We start from the raw sequence: 9,137 nt of genomic DNA on the forward strand, positions 1-9,137 counted from the left end.
CATGGTAATACTAAGAGATGCCCTAATGATCTCCTGTATTTTATGCAAACTCTTCCTTACCTCCATTGTGGAGTAGGAGACTGATTTCATCTTGATAGCCTGGGTCAATCACCCCAGCCAACACTATAACTCCCTTCTTAGCCTGTTGACTTAAAGGTAGGAGGAGTCCAAAGTGTCCAGGTGGCAATCTTAACTTCCAGTTTAATGGAATCATTGTTTTGTCTCCTGGTGGCAGAGTTTCTCCCTCTGGAACTAAGACCTCTAGGCCAGCAGAACGTAATGTTGTGGGAACAGGAAGCTAAAATTTTGCTAGTGACTCACTAAGGGTGATCGTGAGTGGTGTCACTTCCACTTCCACACCTTGATTCCTGGACCCGTGAATCCTGGCTATGGGAGAAACAGTACCATATATTGGGCATTGATTCAGAGGATACACAGCCTTTTGGAGAACTTTGCCCTAGCCCTGCAAAGTATTGTCACCTAGTTGGCCTTGTAATTGTGACTTCAAAAGGCTTTCCCACTGTTCTATCAATCCAGCTGCTTCAGGATGATGGGGAACATGGTAGGATTAGTGACTTCCATGAGCATGAGACCACTGCTGCACTTCTTTAGCCAAAAAGTGAATGCCTTGGTCAGAGGCAATGCTATGGGGAATACCATGATGATGGATAAGGCATTCCATGAGTCCACGGATGGTAGTCTCGGCAGAAGCATTGCATGCAAGATAGGAAATCCTATATCCAGAGTAAGTGTCTATTTCAGTGAGGACAAACCTTTGCCCTTTCCATGATGTGAGAGGTCCAATATAATCAACCTGCCACCAGGTAGCTGGCTGATCACCCCAAGGAATGGTGCCATATCGAGGGCTTGGTGTTGGTCTCTGCTGCTGGCAAATTGGGCACTCAATAGTGGCCATAGCCAGGAAAGCCTTAGGGAGTGGAATGTTGCTGAGCCCATGCATAATCTCCTTCCCTGCCACCATGGCCACTTTGTTCATGGGCCCATTGGGCAATGATGGGGTGGCTGGGGAAAGAGGCTGAGTGTTGTCCACAGAATGGGTCATCTTATCCTCTTGATTATTAAAATCCTCCTCTGCTGAGGTCACCTGTTGGTAAGCACTCAGATGGGATACAAATATCTTCACAGTTTTTGACCACTCAAAGAGGTCCATCCACATACCTCTTCCCCAAATTTCTTTGTCACCAATTTTCCAATCATGCTTCTTCCAAGTCCCTGACCATCCAGCCAAACCATTGGCTATGGCCCATGAATCAGTATATAATCACATAACTGGCCATTTCTTCATCCATGCAAAGTGCATAACCAGGGGCACTGCTCGAAATTCTGCCCACTGGGAAGATTTCCCTTCACTGCTATCCTTCAGAGATGTCCTAGAAAGGGGCTGTAATGCTGCAGCTGTCCACTTTTGGGTGGTGCCTGCATATCGTGCAGAACCATGTGTGAACCAGGCCCTAGTCTTCTCTTCCTCTGTCAACTGTTCATAGGCAACTCCCCATGAGGCTATGGGTGCAGGCTTGGGGAGAGAAGGTAGGGTGGCAGGAAGGGAGACCGTGGGCATTTGAGTCACTTCCTCATGTAACTTATTTGTGCCTTTACGACATGCTCAAGCCCAATCGTGTATTTACCACTTTCATTTGATAATGGAATGCTGCTGTGCATGACCCACTTTATGACTAGATGAGTCAGAAAGCACCCAGTTCATGATAGGCAGTTTAGGATGCATGGTGACTTGATGACCCATAGTCAAACGTTCAGTTTCCACCAAAGCCCAGTAATAGGCCAAGAGCTGTCTCTCAAAAGGAGAGTAGTTATCTGCAGAAGATGGCAGGGCCTTGCTCCAAAATCCTAGAGGCCTCCACTGTGACTCACCTATGGGAGCCTGCCAAAGGCTCCAAACAACATCCCTATCTCAGACTGACACCTCAAGTACCATCTGATCTGCTGGGTCATATGGCCCAAGTGGCAGAGCAGCTTGCACAGCAGACAGGACCTGTTGCAGAGCCTTCTCCTGGACCCCACTCAAAACTGGCAGCCTTTCAGGTCACTTGATAAATGGCCTGGAGTAACACACCCAAAGGAGGAATGTGTTGCCTCCAAAATCCAATGAGATTTTGTACTAGGCTTTGTACCTCTTTCTTGGTTGTAGGAGGGGCAAAATGCAGCAACTTATCCTTCACCTTAGAAGGAATATCTCAACAGGCCCCACACCACTGGACCCCTAGAAATTTTGCTGAGGTACAAGGTCCCTGAAAGTCAGATTTATTTCCCATCCTCTGGCATGCAAATATCTCACCAATGATTCCAGTGTGTTTGCTACTTCTTACTCACTGGATCTAGTCAGCATGTCATCAGTGTAATGGACCAGTGTGATATCTTGTGGAAGCAAAAAGCGATCAAGATCTCTCCAAGTAAGATTATGACACAAAGCCAGAGAGTTGATACACCCCTGAGGTAGGACAGTAAAGGTATATTGCCGACCTTGTCAGCTGAAGGCAAACTGGCCTTATGAACAGAAATGGAGAAAAAGGCATTTGCCACATCAATGGCTGCATACCAGGTACCAGGAGATGTGTTAATTTGCTTAAGCAATGAAATCACATCTGGTACAACAGCTGCAATTGGAGTCATCACTTGGTTAAGCTTAAGATAATCCACTGTCATTCTCCAAGATCTATCTGTCTTCTGTACAGGCCAAATGGGAGAGTTGAACAGGCATGTGGTGGGAATCACCACCTCTGCATCTTTCAAGTCCTTGATGGTGGCACTAATCTCCACAATCCCTCCAGGGATGTGATATTGTTTTTGATTTACTATTCTTCTAGGTAGAGGCAGCTCTAATGGCTTCCATTTGACCTTTTGCCCTATAATAGCTCTCACCCTACTAGTCAGGGAGCCAATGTGGGGGTTCTGCCAGCTGCTAAGTATGTCTATGCCAATTATGCATTCTGGCACTAGGGAAATGACCACAGGATGAGTCCAGGAGCCCACTGGACCCACTATAAGTCAGACCTGAGCTAAAACTTCATTAATTACCTGACCTCTATTAGCCCCTACTTTAACTGGAGGATCACAATGACGTTTTGGGTCCCCTGGAATCAACGTCAGCTCAGAGCCAGTGTCCAGTAGTCCATGAAATATCTGATTATTTCCCTTTCCCCAGTGCATAGTTACCCTGGAAAAAGGCCAGAGGTCTCCTTGGGGAAGGATGGGAGAAGATTTACTGCATAAATTATCGGTAATGTAGTGGGGTCCTTCCTCAAGGGGACATGGCCTCCCCTTCATTCAAGGGGTTATGGGTCTGTAAACTGACTTCAGTCTGGAAATTGATCGAGGGGCCATGATTCTCTGTTTTTATAATTCAAATTCAAATAAGTCTTTTGTGCATTTGACCTCGAAGGTTTCTGCTTATATAAATTAAGTAGGAATGCAGTAGGCTTCCTATCAATTTCACTTCCAGGAACACCGTGATTTATTAGCCAATGCCAGAGCTCTACACCAGTCAGACTATTCTGATTGCCCCTTTGTTTCTGCCATCCATTATGGTAGCTATGCCCAACTTGCCTTTGATGGTTGGGTGCTGCCACTTGGCCCCTGCCACCTTGGGATCCAATTATTCCCATTGTATTTAAATTTTGTAGTTGAGTGACTATGGTTCCCACTGTTAGATCTGACATACAGAGAAGACCAATTACAGGGTTCTTTAAAGATGTAGGTGCTGCCCTCACAAATCTATTTCACAAGGCATTTGTCAGGAGTATATCTTCTGGACCCTCCCAGCTGGGATGAGTAGGTCTAAAGTGACTAATCCACTCTACCATCCCAATCTCCCTAAGCCTTTAGATCCCTTCCTCTACATTAAACTGAGGGAGATCAGGCTTTTCCAGCTTATTCACAGTGGGCCATCTTTTTATCCATATTTCAGCCCACCAAGCAAAGAAATTATTAGAACCTTTTTTAACTCCCTGAGCTGCAACATTAAATGCAGAGTCCCTATTTAGTGGGCCCAAATCAATAAATTCATCCTGATCCAACTCTATGTTCTTTCCACCATTATTTCACACCCTTAATATCCATTCCTTTGCCTGTTCTCCAGATTTCTGTTTATGTAAATTAGAAAACTCAAGCAGTTCTTTTTGAGTGTAGGGCACCTCCTCATGGGTCACAATCTCAACCTCACCTTTAGGGGCCCCCCAGGACTTTAGTCTAGTTATAGGTCTAGAAGCAAAACAGAGGTGTTAGCAGTGACTACTAAGGAGAATCAACATTATCTTGCTGGGCAACTGCCCATCAGGGGAGGCCATCACTGTTGCCTCAGGCAAGGCAGGGTTTATCTCCTCAGACAAAGATGTAAAGGCTGATGGCAGCATAGGATGGGGAGGGGATGTTGCCACTACTGGGGATGGGGAAGCTGTTTCTTCTGGCAAAAAAGGTTCATCAGAGTTTAATAACTCAGTGTCCCCAGCTTCATCAGAGTCCTCCCAACATCCCCATTTCAAGTTGCAGGCTCCCATTCTTTTCCAATCAATGCCCTCATTTTAACAGTAGACACATGGTGGGGCTGTGCATGCACCTTTCATTGCAGGTCAGCCACTTGCATGATAAGAGCTTGTCTCTGTTCTTCCACAATTTCAACTCTTTCTCTATAGGAGATAAGACTCTCACTCAGGGCAATCTTAGCAGATTTGAGGCTCAGTATCAGCTTCTGAAGCCAGAAGACAGAATCCCTGAGTTCATAATTTTCTTTCATCACTTTGTCCACTGAACTTAGGAGCAACCAACCAGCTTCATTATGTTCCTTGGTTCTCCACATATGGTCAAAGGTATTACGTATAGAGTCACTAAACTCCTTGCCGCTCATGAATAATGAATCAGGAGTGCCAAATGCATTTATTTTGCATAACTCTCTACAGTTCACATCAAGGACTATCAGTGTTCTCTATACTATTAGAAGTAGAGTCCTTAGCATTTTGGGGTCTAATCATATTAAGCAGCCTACTCCAGAAAACCCCAAAACAATGAAAGAACTCCATTCCTAATATTCAATATTTTCCTGCCTGCTTATATTCTAGCCACGCTGGCAGCTGATTAGATTGTGCCCACCCAGATTAAGGGTGGGTCTGCCTTTCCCAGCCCACTGACTCAAATGTTAATCTCCTTTGGCAACACCCTCACAGACACACCCAGGATCAATACTTTGTATTCTTCAATCCAATCAAGTTGACACTCAGTATTAACCCATCACTCTACCTACATGAGTGGAAGTCCAATTGTTCTATTTATCACATTAGTTTCCTTTCTCCTCTTTTCTGCTCACAGCCTGCAATCAGGACATCAGGCTCCAGACCATAAAATCTCTCTGAAAACCTAAGAGCAAATACCTGTATAGTGAGAGTGATCCATCTTTTTGTAGTTTTCTAGTACTTCTGTAATGCTGTTTAGCATATGAAGAAGGCCTCTGTAAGGGAAGCTCCGCTGAGAAAAAAATAAAGAAATATAGATTTGGACATAGATATTGACATAGATAAACATTTCTCTGACAAATTTTGGAGAGGAAGAGAAAAGTGCAACGCTGATAAAAAGTGTCAGGGCTGAAAACCTTGTAAGCAGGAATTAAAAAGAGTTGTAAATAACAGAGCCTAAATGAGTAAGTCTTTGTCGGTTTCCCATCCCACAGCTGCTTAAGGGAAACTAGTCTTTGCTAATAAGAGAAGAAATACAATTTCTCAATCTACGGATTATTCCACATCCTGAGTTTGCCTGGGTCAAAGACTCTCAATAAACATGATCTTATGATTAACTTTACACTGATACAGAATGACAGTACAGGAAAGGAAGGCCAGTGCTATGGTGCAAGCAATAATTTCTTATCACAGTTTTCGGAAAAGATTATTTGTTGCCAATTTAATTTCCCTTAAGCATAATCTCTGCATCAGGGGACCAGTCTGAGACAGGACTTTTGAAATAAGCAAAGTTTACCCTCAGCACTCCTTCCTGAGATTTCTCTGCTCCTTTCCCTTTTTCAGGTGGCCATGGCTCTGAGACCACCTCCTGGCTGAGAAGTTGCCACACTCTAACATTGCCTTCTGTGCCACACTCCATCTTCTGTTTCATTTTCTCCTACCTCAACTGCCTCATGCTATTGACACATACTCATTCAGAGTATAATGTATACAAGTCACCAAGAAAATCCCAAGGATATAGGAAAACAAGGGCTCATGTTGAAGTTATGAAAACTTACAATGCTCTGTGCTCCTTTTTGCCATTGCTCTGACAGGTGAATAAACAATATGATCTGCTAATCTATGTTATGATATGAATGACACCATACTCTACATGCTGAGGAATATCTCTGAAACCACCTATGCAAAATTATGTCAGTAAGAGAAATCTGACATAGTTGACATCATCTTGCTTCTAACCTCCAAGCTGTCCTTGGTCATACCTGGACGTAGTCTAAGCTAACTCTGGGAGGAGTTTAATTTATAGTTGAACCTTAAAACAAGAATAATAATAGCCCTTCCCAAAACTAAACCCCCTTTGTAAAACTAACAAAAGGCCAAGGTTAGGATTATGAGAGTAACACAAAATTTTCTTCTTGGTCACTTTGCAAGCCAGGAACCTCTGGCTGGTGGTGCACCACCTGGGCCTCACTCAGCCACACTACCTGCTGCTGGAGATGGCCTTTACCTGCTGCAGGAGATGGCCTGCCTACTCAGCCCGCCCAGGCCAAGTCTGGCTTGTACACTGGTTCCCAAGTTATTGTCCTGCACCCAAGAAGAATGAGGATGCACTGACATTCAAAGAGTGAGCAAGACAGGGAGTTTTATTGAGTGATGAAACAGCTTTCAGCAGAGAGAGGAGGTGGGAGTGGTAAGCCCCCTCAATATGGCTGCGTCTGGGGGCTTTTTATGGGCTCAGAATGGGGAAGGGGCAGGCCTAGGTAGTATTGGAAAAGGCAACATTGATTGGTTAAAAGGCATTATTCAGAAAGAATCAATCAGGAAAGTGCAGGCAAACAGGAACAGAAGTTCTCCCTCTTAGGTTGCGGGTTTCATCCAAGACCAGCAGTCTGGTTTTTCAGCCTTCAGACTGTTTTTGGCTTGGAGGTGGGGTTTCACTGGGGACCCACCCCTATCTGCCTAGGCATTTGGCTGCCTCCTGCCTCCATCCAGAGGGTCCTGAATTCTGCTAAGATGTAAGCATAGTTAAACGATTACCAGCCATTGGTCCAGAGGTCACAAGATTTGTAACTTCCCTGGTTACTCATGTGAATAACATCACTATTGTAGAAACTAAGATTGGCCTTTTAAGGTTTTGTTTCATACTTTTGTATTTCTGATAACTGGCTGACTGGCTGCCTCCAAGTGGGGGCCACAGACTGGTTGAAATATGGGTCATGGATCCAGGTCAGAACACACAACCCATGATTCAACCAGTCTGTGGCCCCCGCTCAGAGGCTGACTCAGTTCAGGAGGACTCTTTTCCACACCCAAATGATTGCATCCCCAACCAGTCAACATCGGTCGATTGCCGCATTCTCTACCTCCTGCCCCCAAGCAATCCTTGAAAAACCCCAACCTTCAAGGCTCCGAGGAGACAGATTTGAGTAATAACTCCATCTTCCATGTGGCTGGCTTTGCATTAATCAAATTCTTTCTTTACTGCAATACCATGGTCTCAGTGAGCTGGTTTTGTCTGTGATGCAGGCAGGAAGAATTCATCAGGTGATTACATCTGCATTTTAAGAGAATCTTCGGAGATAGAAAATTTATCCCAAGAGGATGATTTCGCTAATGGTGGAAGTTTTGGTAGGCAACAGACAGTGAGGGAGATGTGCTGGGACCAGAGGTATACTTCAAACTATACTCTGAAGATAATTATTTACGTCAAGTCAGACTGTCAAGTGGTCTCCACAAAACATAGAAATTTTGGCAGGGCGTGGTGACTCACGCCTGTAATCCCAGCACTTTGGGAGACTGAGGTGGGCAGATCATGAGGTCAAGAGATTGAGACCATCCTGGCCAACATGGTGAAACCCCATCTCTACTAAAAATACAAAAATTAGCTGGGCGTGGTGGCACATGCCTGTGGTCCCAGCTATTTGGGAGGCTGAGGCAGGGGAATCACTTGAACCTGGGAGGCAGAGGTTGTAGTGAACCGAGATCGCACCACTGCACTCCAGCCTGGTGACAGAGCAAGACTCTGTCTCAAAAAAACAAACAAACAGACAAAAAACATGGAAATTTTCTGATAAAAATGCATTGGCTAGATCAATAGAAAGAAAAATAGGTAAACAGAGGAAGAGATAGATAATTGATAAATGGACAGATGACCTGAAAGTTTACTGATGATTACTTACATGATATCTTATTACCTATTTAATATAAAAAAATTGTTAACAGGCACTGGAGAACTGGCAAGACAAACAGACAATACTAAAGGCATCCTGGATACGGATATTGAAGAAAGAAGCTAGCATCACTAGGGCTGGGAGAACAAAGAAACAAACAAAAAAAGATCCAAATAAGCACAATCAGAAATGACAAAGATAACATTACAACTTATCCCACAGAAATACAAAATATCCTTAGAGATTTATGAACATCCCTATGCACACAAATTAGAAAATCTGAAGAAATTGATACATTCCTCGAAACACACAATCTCCCACAGTTGAGCCAGGAAGAAAGTGAAACCTGAAGAGACCAATAACAAATTTTTTTTTTTTTTTTTGAGATGGAGTCTCGCTCTGTCGCCCAGGCTGGAGTGCAGTGGCGCAATCTCGGCTCACTGCAAGCTCCACCTCCCAGGTTCACGCCATTCTCCTGTCTCAGCCTCCTGAGTAGCTGGGACTACAGGCACCCGCCACCACACCCGGCTAATTTTTTTTTGTATTTTTAGTAGTGACGGGGTTTCACCATGTTAGCCAGGATGGTCTCGATCTCCTGACCTCGTGATCCTCCTGTCTCAGCCTCCCAAAGTGCTGGGATTACAGGCATGAGCCACCGCGCCTGGCCAACAAATTCTTAAATTGAATTAGTAATTTAAAAAACCTACTGGCCAGGAGCAGTGGCTAACGCCTGTAATCCCAGCACTTTGGGAGGCTGAGGCGGGCA

The 9,137-nt window shown here is 44.5% G+C and overlaps 1 pseudogene; it reads left to right on the forward strand.

Annotated features, from left to right (window-relative positions):
• The first annotated feature begins 3,813 nt into the window (after positions 1-3,813).
• LOC129047753 (zinc finger protein 714-like) lies at positions 3,814-8,914 on the forward strand (annotated as a pseudogene).
• Positions 8,915-9,137: the final 223 nt, after the last annotated feature.

The sequence above is a fragment of the Pongo abelii genome, chromosome 13 (genome assembly GCF_028885655.2).
Source record: "Pongo abelii isolate AG06213 chromosome 13, NHGRI_mPonAbe1-v2.0_pri, whole genome shotgun sequence".
Taxonomy (NCBI): Eukaryota; Metazoa; Chordata; class Mammalia; order Primates; family Hominidae; genus Pongo; species Pongo abelii.